Genomic DNA, 14,661 nt, shown 5'->3' with positions numbered 1-14,661 from the left:
AAATGGTGTTTTAAAACTCCAAGCTTAATGCACAGATTTCCACACACCAATTCTACATAGTTCAGTACTTACATGATTGTATATAGAAACTCAAACCATTTCTTCCACATGGTGGTGGCAGAATTACATACTCTCAGTCACTCTTAGATGTGAAAGAATATATACACCATCTTATTCATCCATCTATTAAGCATTTGATACCATAGTATGTGCCATAACAGCAATCATTGGGGCACACTGAATGACTTTGTTTGAGAGCCAGTAATCTATGCGATGATGTCCACAACAAGTTACTGGACATGCCTGAGAGATCAACTTTTTTGATAAATGCTCAGAGAAGTAGTTATTCAAATACAGGAATAGCATGCAGCATTCCAGACCCTATTCATGGGACTGGAACAACAGTCTGCTGTAAGGTGCATTTATTACACTTTTAAAAGACCATATTTCCAGAGACTTCCCTTCCGGCAATTCCAATGATACTGGATGCCGCTTCTACTTCCGTCACAGCAACTATTTTTGACTCACGGTCGACAGCATGAGTGCCAGCAACCAAAATAAAACAAGTCCAGTCATAGTCTTGACCAAGATTTTGGCCACCTTTCAAACCCAGCAACATTCCTTCCCATTGGGGGTTGGAGCCTAACACTACCTGGAAGAATGGGTAAGATCATCAAAGATCATTGGGTTCTCAAAATTGTGGAGTCTGGATACCTCTTTCATTTTTCCTGGCTTCCCACACTTCCTCCTTCGCTCAACCTTCAATCTGGATCTGTCTCACTTGACGCAACTCTGCCTGGAAGGGGAGATGGTACTTGAACAATGGGCGATGGGACCTGTTCTGGCCAGAGTGATGGGAAGGTAGCTCTACTCCTGATACTTCCTTATCTCCAAGAAATCTGAGGGACCGAGATCTAATCTGGATTTAAGAAGCCTGAACAAGCATATGCTACAGGATAAATTCAAAATGAATTCCCTCCACACAATTCTATCCTTCATCCAGAAGGAGGAGTGAATATGTGCCTTGACTATAAAGAATGATTAAACTCATTTACCCATCCATGTTTCCCACTGGTATTACCTAACTTTTATGGTGGACTCTTCCTACTGTCAGTACAGAGTGTTCCCCTTAGCATCTTAGCTGCACCGAGAATGTTTACTAAGTACCTGGCCATTGTAACAGTGTATCTGTGGCGACAGAGCATCTGAGACTTCCCTCACTTAGATGAATGGCTTGTGATGGCAAACTCTGTGGAAGGTATGCTAAACTCTCTGCAAAACTTAGTACATCTGCTATAGTTCTAGGATTCCTATTGAATTTCAAGAAATCAGCTCTGATTCCCTCCCAGAAAATGTAATTCATTGGTGTGTGGATAAATTCTCTACAGGAGAGAGTTTTCCTCCCATAAGATTGGGCAAAAACTCTCAGATCCCATGTGTACAAACAACTGTGGATCAATCAATGTCCATACAAGTTATATTCATTCTGGGCCACATGGCAGCAGCTATTCAAACCAAAGCAAAACTTTCACAGCAAATGAAATAGGATCTACGTTGCTGGTTAGATCCCTATATCCTAACATTTCTTCTCCATGGATATCAGCTATAGTGACATTTATATACTCCATCACGGACTCTGCGAACCTCAAACCAAGGACTTTTGTAAATTGCATCTCCAAGGCTTGTTTGTCTCGATGACACCTGGGAGCGAGGTTTTTCTACAGCTGGATCCATGTTATGGAACTCCCTTCTACTGGAAATGAGATTAATCTCTGATCAAAATTTTTTTAAGAAAGCCTTCAAAACATTCCTTTTTCAAAAAGCATACACCTCGGCTAGCTGAGCCCCAAGCTATTGACTTTAAGCCTGGCAATTACCTCCCTCATGTTTTTTACGTTGCAGGCCTGGTCCTTTGGAACAACTTGCCCAGTGAAATCTGCTCAATCTCCTATTATTCTACCTTCAGGAGACAGTTAAAAGCCTTTTATTTTTCTGAGGCTTTCAGCAGTATGACATCTCATAAGTGGCAGGTTTGTTCTTGTTTGTCAGAATTATTCAGTATGTGTTATTATTTTTCTAAAAGGCCACCCACCTGCACATTCGCACATGGACATGAAAATCCAGAGCGCATAGGGGCGGATTTTCAGAGCCCTGCTCGCCTAAATCCACCCAAAACCGGGCGGATTTAGGCGAGCAGGGCCCTGCGCGCCGGTAAGCCTATTTTACATAGGCCTACTGGCGCGCGCAGAGCCCCGGGACTCGCGTAAGTCCCGGGGTTCTCCGAGGGGGGCGTGTCGGGGGGCGGGCCCGAACGCGCGACGTTTAGGGGGCGTGCCAGGAGCGTTTCGGGGGCGGGCCCGGAGGCGTGGTTACAGCCCGGGGCGGCCCGGGGGCGTGGTTACGGCCCGGGGCGGCCCGGGGGCGTGGCCGCGCCCTCCGGACCCGCCCCCAGGTCGCGTCCCGGCGAGCAGGAGGCCCGCTGATGCGCGGGGATTTACGCCTCCCTCCGGGAGGCGTAAATCCCCCGACAAAGGTAAGGGGGGGCTTAGACAGGGCCGGGTGGGTGGGTTAGGTAGGGGAAGGGAGGGGAAGGTGAGGGGAGGGCAAAAGGAAGTTCCCTCCGAGGCCGCTCCGATTTCGGAGCGGCCTTGGAGGGAACGGGGGTAGGCTGCGCGGCTCGGCGCGCGCCGGCTATACAGAATTGATAGCCTTGCGCGCGCCGATCCAGGATTTTAGTGGATACGCGCGGCTCCGCGCGTATCTACTAAAATCCAGCGTACTTTTGCTTGCGCCTGATGCGCCAGCAAAAGTAGGCCTATTCGCATAGTTTGAAAATCTACCCCATAGTGCGCTAGACTGGTATTTTATAACATGCGCACACCAGGAACCGCGCGCACATGGACGTGCGTGCATATTTTTTAAAATCTACCTTAGCGATTTTAACTAGAAAGGCAGTATATAACAAGAAATAGAAATAGAATAGTAATAACAAAACAGAAAAGAAAACATGCTTACCTTCAGCAGGGAGGGCAACAAAAAATCACAGTTATGCAGTTCTAACAAACTCCTATTTCCATCTCATCTGGTTTGTGGCCTCCCTTTCCCTCTGGGCCCTGGTGTCTTATCCCTTTCCTCACGGGAAATGCCTTGCAACCAGGATTCTCTTGTGTCTCTCTTATAGCGGACCAGGCTAAATGCCTAGTCCTGAACTTTTAAGGAGAGTACAGTCCTTTGCACTCCCCCTTTTGTTGGTTCCTAGACCAGCTGCTCCATGAAGCAGTCATTTATTTCATCTAGAAACTATACCTCCCTAGCATGTCCTGATGTGACATTTACCCAGTCTATATTGGGGTAATTGAAATCTTCCATTATAACTGTTGGCTTCCTTAATTTCTGTTAACATTTCATCTTCCATTTGCTCATTTTGGCCGGACTGATGGTAGTATATTCCAACTGCAGTACTCTTCCCCATCACACGTGGAATTTCATCCATAAAGATTCTACAGTGCATTTAGTCTCCTGCAGGATTTTTATTCTGATAGACTCTATGCTGCCCCTAACATAGAGGACCACTCGCCCCTCAAGTTGATCCCACCCTATTACTGCAATATAATTTATTCCCTGGTATTGCACTATCCCATTGATTATCTTCCTTCCATTAGGACTTCCTGAGGCCACGTGCACCAGGTCTTCCCAAGACCACATGCTCACGAAGACTAGAAATACCTTCATACCTTAGACCAGTGGTTCTCATTCTTTTTTCCATCATGACACACCTGACAGACTTCGCTCATGTGTGACACGCTGCTCTTTACATTTTACGGCGGAAATTAAAAATAAAGGCCCAGTATCATAAGATAAGTACTCTGTCTGAACAGAAATTGCATAAATAGTAAACATTCCATACCAAAACAGCACCAATTTCCAGCATTCACAGTAACCACTTTACCTAAGAAAAGGCAACAGTGAAAATATTACACAAGACTTAAGACATCAATATACCTCCTATTAGGAAAACGGAACAAGCCAGGCTGCTATAGAGCTCTACACAGAAACTGCACTTCAGCAGAATACCTCACCTCAGTCACATGTGCAGACCCTCTCCTAGCAAAGAATAAAGAGACCATAAAGCATAATTAGAAACATGCGGTTTCCAGTTCAGTTTTTGGCTGCAACAAGCCAGCAAGACTGTATGCAGTGTAAGAAAGGAAAAAGAGAAACATCACCAGTCTTCTTAAAACAAATCAAGAAATATAAAATTAATAGTAGTAAAACCATACCAACAAAAAGAACAGATTATTTTAAAACAGCTGATAAAAGGAATATCCAAAATTAGAAACTCATATAAAAAATTTCTAGATACCAATAATATATTTCTAAATAGCAGACACAAAGACCCAATAATGAAAAATAAGGGTAAAAAAAATGCTTTGTTCTGCATAGCTGGGAGCATTTGATATCCAGGTGCCCTGCGATTGTTTTGAATTAGCAGGAGGAGAGATGTATTGCTTGCAACTTTCTCCTCTCTCTGTCACATAAGTCTCTCTCTCTCACTGGCTTTCAATCACACACATATACACATGCTCTCTCTCACTTACATAGGCTCTTAATCACACATTTACACACATTGCTGTCTGTCTTTTCACACTTACTCACACACAGGCTTTCAGTCGCACACTTAAATACATGCTATCTCTTTCTCTCATACATAGACTCATTCACACACATGTTCTCTCTCTTTCACTTACACACAGGCTCTCAATCACATACTTACATGCTCTCTCACGTACACTGGCTCTCCATCACACACAGACACACATGCTCTCTCTTACTTATACACACAGGCTCTTAATCATACATACACATGATCTGTTTCACATATATAGTTCTCAATCATACACTTATTCATGCTATGTCTCTCACACACAAAGGATCTCAAACACACACACATTCTCTTTCACACAAACAGGTTTTCAATCACATACACATACAGGCTCTCAGTCACTCACTTACATAGATTTCTCTCTCACACATACGCACACACACAGGATCTCAAATACATATGCTTGCTCACTCTCTCTCTCTCTCCCCCCACTAGCAGCAGCAGCAGCAGCCTCCTTCACTTCCAACCCTTGCGGTAGCAGCAGCCTCCTTCACTTCTAGCCCTCGCGGCCTTGAGAAAGGAGTCCCATCAGCCGTGGGGGTTGTCATTGCTCCTCTTTTGCTCCGAGCCGCACCTCTCTTCTTCGGGTCGATGCTGCCCGAACTAGCATGGCCTCTTCTTCCCATGCGTGCAGCCGCTGCATACCATTTCCTCTTCTGGGCAGCAGGGGGCGGGAAGAAAGACCATGCCAGTGCCGCTGACTCCAGCTCTTCTGCTGCGTTCCTCCCAGGCTATCAGCATTTTAAGCCTGGGTGGAGGATGAGTTCCTATTTCACAGGGGCAGGGGGAGCAGCTGGGCCAGCAGGGACCAGGAATTGTGGTGACACACTGGTGTGCCACAACACACTGATTGAGAACCACTGCTTTAGTCTATAAAAGAGCATTCGCTTATTACAAATGAAGAACTCAGCTATGTCATCAAGCTTTGCAACTGTTCATCTCTTATGATTCTAACAGACTGGGTATGGCAGTAGCCAAACTTACATTGCCCAGCTGGCTAGCAGACTGTATCATACACACTATACACTAGCTGGACTAAAAATTACAGACACTATCAAGGCTTATCAAGTTAGAGCCATGGATGCATCATTGACTTATCTTCCAGCCATACCACCGGAAGACATCTGCAAAGCTGCAGCATGATCGTTAGAATACACCCTTCTGAGCCATTGCTGTCTGGACAATCTTTCAGAGTGACAGTAAATTCAGACAAGCAGTTTTGCACATCCTGTTCACCCAGTAGTCTACTCTTCAGATCTTGTTGCTTACTCAAATGTTCCATTCCAACCCTCAACTTGAGACTTCCCTCATGTCATGGTTAATTCAGTCCTTCTTGTCAACAGCTAAAGCAAGTATTCTTACCATGAATGGTGTTCTCCATTGATAGCAGGATGAATTAGCCATGCTAAATATCCGCCTTCCTCCCTAGAGATTAACTTCCTTGCTAGAATTAGCTCTAAAATCGACTGTCGGGCCTCATGAGGCAACGCCTGATCAAGAATTCCCTCACATGCTCAGTAGAGCAAAAATTAGCTGAGACAAGTTTGTTCGGGGCCACCAGATGACGTTATCCACAAGTCATGGGAAATTGATCCTGCTGTCTATGGAGAACACCATTCACAGTAAGCAAACTTTCTTTTCTGTAAATAAGAAACACCTCTTAGCAATTGGATAAAAACATTTTGTAATCTGTCTGTGGTTTGAAAATTATAGTAAATGAAAATGAATAATCTGACTAGTTGAAGACAAAACTCATTTAAAAATAGCAAACCTATAAAGTTTGGAGCCAGAGTAACTATGAACAACTTGGGGACCCACAATAGTGGTGGAATAGATGTGACAACTTACATTAGTGGTGACAGTGAGATGACTGATAACAGACCATGTTTCTTCTTGCATCCCCACCACTAACGATGCTCTGTGCTTAACACAGTCTTTCATGAATTTATTACTAGATTCACTGCTTCCATTGGGAAAATGTTCCATTTATATATTGCACTTTCAGAACATTTAGTTAAATAAAACTAATGAATTGATATTATAACTCCATAATTTCCTGTCTTTCTACCACAAATAACTATTTATAGTAACATTCAATTTTATGGCTATTGACACTATAAAGAAACTTCACTTTAATTAAAGGCCTGCGTAGCCTCATTCTGCCTCATTAACTTCTTTAATATAGATTTGTTGTGATCTCTATGATCACAAGAAATAAAATCAGACCTCATTTCCAATACAATGTGTGTGAAAAGCCCATTAAGGGTTTTTTTTTCAATATTATTATTACTGAGCCATGAGCATCAGAAGTGATTGTAGTTTGTGAAAATATATCTCAAATGTATCCTGTGGAACACGTGGAGAGGGAATCCCTTCACTAGCATTGTTTTTGTTATCTTTTTCACTTTAAGGTTCTACTTAGCTGTCCATCTGCGGAAAATATTTGCATTTGATGTCAACAGTCTATTTCATTTATGATAATACTAAAATATAATATTTTTGTGCAGCTTAATCCTGGTAAGGGAGGTTATCCATGATACTGAAGGTGGCACTCCCAGAGTGAGACTTAGCCATTGCACTTTGGCCATGCTAACTCCTGCATTCTATTCACATAAGGGAAACTCAAGTACATAATTTATGATAGTGAGGAATGTGTTCATACAGAGGAGGGGCCTGGAAATTGCATTGTTTTAGTCTTGTAAGAATTAAAGAGAAACACAACAAGACCTGAAATGGCCTACTAGTATAAGTGGAGGATGCGAGCTCTCTATCAGTTTTTGGTCATGTTTGGTAGGAAAAAGGGTGAAAGATAAGGTCAAACATGAGAGGAGGGGAATCTCAACTGAGCAGACTAGTTGGACTAGTGCTAGCTGTTCTTTATCATCATTCACACTTAAATGTGAATTTTAAAAGAGGTATTTGCACAAAAAGGGCCACATATGCATATGTATTGTGTATTTTATAAAGGGTTCACATATGCGTCCATATGTGCGTGCTTGAGAAAAGTAACACATGTAAAAAGGGATGGTCCAAGGGTGTTTCTGGGTGAGGCCAACATTAACACGTATATGTTGCTATTTTAGAACCAAAGGGACACTTGTAAGTCTGTTACTTGCATATATTTACACCTGCTAATTATCAGGCATAAGTGAGAATAAAAGTGTTTATTGCCACATAGTGACTTGGTGAGGGGTGTGAGTAAAAGGGAAGGAATTCAGGCTGAAGAACCAGGGGGGCATCGATGACCTAGAAATGGACTGGGCAAATTGGTGCCGAAGTCATAAAATTAGCAATTTTCACATGCGCATGTTTTAAAATTTGTGGACTTGGGAGTGTAAAAGCCGACACACGTTAGGGAAAATACACGTGCCAAATCTCCATGCGTAAATGTTTAAAATTAAAAGCACAAATACACACACATAGCAGATGCGTGCCACTTATCCAGCTGAGTAAGATAACAAGAAAAGTCTTAAAATGCTATTTATCTGGCTTTCGTACTTATCCGGCTAAGTAGCACTTTTCTTTTCCTTATCCAGCTATCTTACTTAGCCAGGTAAGTAGCTCAAGGACTCCATACCCTGGTAGCATATGCATTCCAATCTGACCAGAGGCATAGCCTTTCAAATTGTTCCTGTCCAAACTCCTGGCTATAGATACATCCAACATAGGGTAGAGAGTCTATGTAAGGAGGGTCAACAAAATAATCCCGGTCCAGACAGACAATCAAGTAGTGATGATTTATATCAGCAGCCAGGGAGGTACAGAATCATACCTCCTGTGTCAGGAGACTGTCCAGATATGGGTCTGGGCCATCCCTGAAGATATCGTCCTCAGAACCACATATCTGGCAGGTGAGGAGATTGAATTGCGAACAGATTCAATTGGTTCAGGAACCCTTGAATGATCCCTAAAACAGGGAGCAGCAAACGAGATATTCTATGTGTCATTCACACCTGTGGTAGATCTGTTTGTGTCTCCCCAAAACAGAAGGTTTTGCTCTTCTGTTCCAGGAAAGGGACGCAAGACAAATGAGCATCAAACACTTTTGCCTTTGATTGGAGCGGTCGTACATATATCCTCCAATTCCGCTCTTCGCAAACACTTTCTTGAAGCTAAGAGAAAATGGGAACCATGATTCTCATAACCATCCTTTGGTTGAGTCAGGTTTGGTTCCCATTCTTGAGGAATATATCTATCAGGGTTCCAATCAAACTTGTGGAATTCCCCAGCTTTCATCAGTCAAGATTGAGGGCTGTTGCACCATCCCAAACTCAGGCCCCTGGCTCGAACAGGTTGGATGTTAAGAGGATAACTCTGCAACCCCTGGATCTTTCTGAGGATGTGTTCTGTTAGCTTCAAGAAAAATGTCCACAAGGAAGTCCTGTGGTCTAAAATGGAGGAGATTTGCCTAGTAGTATGAGCAAAAGGCCTTAGACATTTTCGACTGCTCCACACAAAAATTGTTTGATTACCTTCTACATTGGTTCTAATTTTCTCTGAAGGCCAACTCAGTAAGAGTACATTTCAGTGCAATTGGCGCTTATCACTCAGCATGTAGAAGACAGACCCATCTCTGTATTTGCTTTGGTTTTCTGATTCATGTGAGGCCTGCTTCATTTGAAACCTCCCATTAGGTCTCCTGCTGTGTCTTGGGACCTCACTGTAGTTCTGATCCAGCTGATGAAAGCTCCCTTTGAGCTGCTGCTCTCCTGTGACCTGAAGAAGTACCTGACCTGCAATGTCATATTTTTAGTGGCGGTGACTTTGACACTCGGGTCAATGAGCTCCAAGCTGTAGTAAATTATCCACCTTATACTAAGTTTTCCAATGATAGGCTATTTATGCTTACCTATTCTGAGTTTCTGCCATGTGTCCACGAAGGTGGACAAGCACTGCAAAGTTTGGACTGCAAAATATTCTTAGTCATCTGCCTGGAGCGGACTTAAGCCCATAGAGAGTTCACCCCATGTTTTGTTTATTTTGACACCAACAAACTGGGAATTGCTCTTACCAAACTAGCTTTATCCGATTGGCTAGCAGAGAGCATCTCCTTCTGTTATGCTCAGATGGGCCTGAATCTGGTGTGTCATGTTAAAGCCATGGGAGCATCAGTAGCCCACTTAAGATTGCTGTCCATGGAAGAGATCTGCAATGTCTTAAATGTTAATTTTTGTATTTTGTGACTGTTTTTTTGTAATCTGCACCGAACAGTTGTCTGGATGTTGCGGAATATAAGATCTTAAACAAATAAATAAATTGATAAATTTGAGACATGCATTTTTTGCCAAACATGCGTATTTCACTATTGTTTGAACAGGGACTCAATGTAAACCTAGGTTTCTCAGTCTGTCCTGTAGATTCTCATCGTAGTGTGGAACCCAACTTCATTGTCTCATAGGGCCTATTGTTTTTGCTCCAGATTGCCCCTTTACAACAAAAATATATGCTGTTGACCCGATACGGGCGATGGAGCCCAAAAATTTGGTCCACATTATAAGTGAGCCCGCATTATATCAAATTCAGATTTTACTGTAATAGATAAAAAAGAAGTGATAATTGTATACTGTATAATTTTTTGAGATGCTAAAAATAAAGATTTCATGGAAGTAAAGATTTTATTGCTAAGATCAAAACACATGCATTCTATCATTATCAATTTAAAAAAATCGTGAAATAACAAGATATGTATTTTAACACTGAAAAAATCGGGAGCCAACCTTTGACTGCATTATAAGCAGTTTCGCGATATATTGGGTCTTCTGTGTACAAAGAAAAAATGCCTGTTGCCAAAATAGTTGTTATTGTGCCCTTTGGCACTGCTATTGACTACTCCTTTTTTTCATTCAGGGAATTGGTAGGAAAGTATTCTCCTTTGAGGACTGCCATTTTGCTTTTCCTCAGAGAAAGCAGAGTTGTTTATCTGTAACATGTTTTCAGAGGAGAGCACGATGTCAGTTCTCACAGAATCCACTTAGCTCTCCTTGGAGTTGGTATCTCCTTATTTAAGCTAAGAAATAGACTGAAGGAGCCCCATGTGGACATATGGCATAATAGTGTGCTGCATATGCCCAGTGAAGTACAGAAAATTTCTAAAATCTTTGACATTAAAGTTCAGAACTGGCCTCTATTGAATGATGTTACCCACTTGTAAGGACTGACGTTGCAGCTTTTCTAAATTGATACCCATTACCCAACTTGCAACTCTTGAGCATCTCCCAGCAGGTACACTTTGGTGTGCTGATGACCTGAGGCCTGTTGAAGTGAGGTCCATATGAAGAGTACCAGGGACCTCCTCTCTTCAACAATGTCAGTACAATCTCATAGACATGACTTGGCACTTTCTTCTTCAGAAAAAAAGAATAGTAGTATGTTGAAATGTGTCTATTTTATAGTGCTATATATTACTAAATTCCGGGTTATTTTGATGAAAATAGAGCATTCGGCCCTGGTGCTGGAACCAATCCCCTATTTATAACATTGTTCTTATGGTACAATCTGTTTTGACTTATGTTTTAATTTAAGGTACAGTTTTCAAGAGCCAATTTTGTCTTAAGTTTGAAGACTTCCTGCATTCTCTGAAGAGAAGCATGTTCACAGAGGGGGTTACGTAATCGTGCTTAGTGCCGAATAGCTGGATTCTTCCAGAGCTTTCTGGAAAGGCTTTAAAAAGGTGGGCAAATTATGACCTGTAGGTATCCTTCTGACACACAGTAGCATGAGTTTCCCTACCCACATCTGGCCTATGGTAACATGAATGTTTTGGCCTACAGCAATGACATCAATTCTCTCTGCCCATAGGAGGAAGCAATATCGGAAGTTAAGTCAGCGCTGCACATGCTCCCTTTCTGTACAGTTGAAGCTTTGTGTTACCCCCCTCCCCCCCCCCCCCCCCACCCCCCAGTCAATGTGGCCCTAAGGCCTAAACGTTTGCCCACACATGCCTTATGGCCTTTTACTGCTTATGCATGCAGTTCTTATCCTGCCACAGTACCATAGCTCCCATTGATTGCTTTGTGTCCTTCAAAGATGTTAGATAAATTCTTCTGTTTCAGCAGTGCTGCTGCATGAAAAAAGTATCTATATATCTTCATTTTTTCCCCAGAAATTCCCCTTAGTTTTACCTAGCTAGGGTTTTTGATGTTTCAAAAAATGTTATTTTTCTTTGTCTGCAAAGCTAGATTTCTTTAATCAAGTTATGTTCCAAGTTCAAACTGAAGATATCCATCACTGGTAATCATGAGGTTTGTTACAAGTGTCTGGGACAAGGCCATAACGCCTCAACTGTGGATCTGTACTAGAATGTCACACAACATGTTTTGGGCTCGGAAGGTTGGGCTCCTTGCTCACCTTTACTGTGTACCAGAAGTTCAATACCTGTAATCTTATGCCCTTCCTCTCGCCCTTATTTCTTTTAACCTCCAAGTTTATTTATGCCTTAAGTTTAACTATAAACACCTTGTTATTGTCTTCCAGATCTTGCTTTACTTTCTCCCTTATACAACCAAGGTTCCTTAAACTCCCTGTTCCATGTAACTTTTCTTTTCTTTTCCAATGTTATTTTATACCCGTTCTGTGTAAAACGATGTGATGTGCAAATGAATGTCGGTATAGGAAAGTTTTAAATAAATAAATAAATAAATACATGTTGACAACTTGGCATAAGAATCACAGAACTGTTCTGACAGCTTCATTGGTTCCATTAGTGAGGGGACTGACCCAGGAATTGAAAAAAGTCTCATGCCGGCTGAAGCCGAGACCAGGGCCCTATTTGCTAAAGCATAGCATTGGAGAAAGCCAGTGACAAGCAGAGGTTTCACATCATTGATGTATCTTCAACATAGGGCTCTGAAAGCAGTCATGTGCTGGAGATTCTGTACCATCTGAAGGTGAGCTCTGCTTCCCAGACTTAGACAAAGCTGTATCACTTTCCAGAGGTCCAGTCCACAGCCTTCAACCTTGACTTGAAGAATACCCACTTCATTATGGGAGTTTTTTCATGCCGAAACATAACTATGCCTGGATTAAAATATTTGGAGAGTTCCCTCCTTACAGATAAGTTCCATTTCTAATGGGTGTTCATTTTATTTGTGGATTTTAGATGCCTGCAAAAGCAAAGCAAATAAAAATAAGAATTTCATAAATATTTTTGAGGATTTGGGACTAATGGTTATAATAGTGACAGTATTACGAGTAGTTCTGTAGACATTTTCACATATGGTATTTGAACCCCTTTTTCTTACCTTAATATAAATAAAAGCAGAAATAGTAATAGCTCAAAACAATCGATGGTGCTCAGTGATATTGTCATTGCTTTTGGTATCTCACATCTATTGTTAGTGCAGTGTGACCAAACTAGGTCTAGTTCAGATTATCGCTGCTGAGACAGAGCAATCATTTCAGCCCACAGTCACTGAGGCAAGCTCTACACCATATATTCTTATCTGGTTAATACCATATTTCATCATTATGGGTTGGTCTTCATATACATTCAACTTCCTACCTAAAGTGATCTTGGATTTCTACCTAAATCAGTCAATTGTCCTAACATTTTTCCCTTTACAACATTTCCATAAAATGTGAAAAAGCCCTTTATTCACAAAATTTAAAAGTGCCCACAGTGATATACCTGACAAGATGCTTAAAATCTGTAGGCGAAAGTCTGTTGCATGTTCTGTATCCAAAGTAGATTAGATTAGTAGAACTAAGCAGATGGTATTTTCATTCATCGCCCCATGCTATTGGAACTCTCAGATGATCTCTGATTACACTATTTTTAGAAAATGAGGACATAACATAAGAAATTGCCATACTGGGTCAGACCAAGAGTCCATCAAGCCAAGCATCCTGTTTCCAACAATGGCCAATCCAGGCTACAAGTACCTGGCAAGTACCCAAAAACTAAGTTTATCCCATGCTACTGATGCTAGTAATAGCAGTGGCTATTTTCTAATTCAGCTTGATTAATAGCAGGTAATGGACTTCTCCTCCAAGAACTTATCCAAACCTTTTTTGAACCCAGCTACACTAACTGCACCAACCATATCCTCTGGCAACAAATTCCTGAGTTTAATCGTGCGTTAAGTGAAAAAAAAAATTTTCTCCAATTAGTTTTAAATGTGCTACATGCTAACTTTACAGAGTGCCCCCTAGTCTTCTATTATCCAAAAGAGTAAATAACCGATTCACATTTACCTGTTCTAGACCTCTCATGATTTTAAAGACCTCTATCATATCCCCCCTCGGCCATCTCTTCTCCAAACTGAAAAGCCCTAACCTCTTTAGTCTTTCCTCATAGGGGAGACGTTCCATCCCCTTTATCATTTTGGTCGCCCTTCTCTCTACCTTCTCCATCACAACTATATCTTTTTTGAGATGCGGCGACCAGAATTGTACACAGTATTCAAGGTGCTGTCTCACCATGAAGCGATACAGAGGCGTTATGACATTTTCCATTTTATTCACCATTCCCTTCCTAATAATTCCTAACATTCTGTTTGCTTTTTTGACTGCCGCAGCACACTGAGCTGATGAATTCAATGTATTATCCACTATGACGTCTAAAACTCTTTCCTGGGTGCTAGCTCCTAATATGGAACCCAACATCGTGTAACTACAGCATGGATTATTTTTCCGTATATGCATCACCTTGCACTTATTCACATTAAATTTCATCTGCCATTTGGACCCCCAATTTTCCAGCCTCGCAAAGTACTCCTGCAATTTATCACAATCAACTTTTGATTTAACTACTCTGAATAATTTTGTGTCATCTGCAAATTTTATCACTCACTTGTAGTACTCCTTTCCAGATCATTTATAAGTGTACAGTATTAATAAGCACTGGTCTAAGTACAGATCCCTGAAGCACTCCACTGTTTACCTTTTTCCACTAAGAAAAATGACCATTTAATCCTATTCTCTGTTTCCTGACTTTTAACCAGTTTGCAATCCACAGAAGGTTATTGCTTCCCTATCCCATGACATTTTAGTGTTCTTAG

The 14,661-nt window shown here is 41.6% G+C and overlaps 1 protein-coding gene and 1 non-coding gene across 10 annotated transcripts in view; both read left to right on the top strand.

The window, feature by feature from the left end:
• FUT8 (fucosyltransferase 8) overlaps positions 1 to 14,661 on the top strand; it is a 543,593-nt gene that overhangs the window by 388,497 nt on the left and 140,435 nt on the right. The window lies entirely within an intron of this gene.
• LOC115091389 lies at positions 7,172 to 7,329 on the top strand. Its single transcript, XR_003856698.1, has one exon. It is a non-coding gene; the product is annotated as a U1 spliceosomal RNA (small nuclear RNA).

The sequence above is a fragment of the Rhinatrema bivittatum genome, chromosome 4 (genome assembly GCF_901001135.1).
Source record: "Rhinatrema bivittatum chromosome 4, aRhiBiv1.1, whole genome shotgun sequence".
NCBI lineage: Eukaryota > Metazoa > Chordata > Amphibia > Gymnophiona > Rhinatrematidae > Rhinatrema > Rhinatrema bivittatum.
The sequence above is the reverse complement of the archived record's forward strand: the minus strand, read 5'-3'. Positions and strand labels throughout refer to the sequence as shown.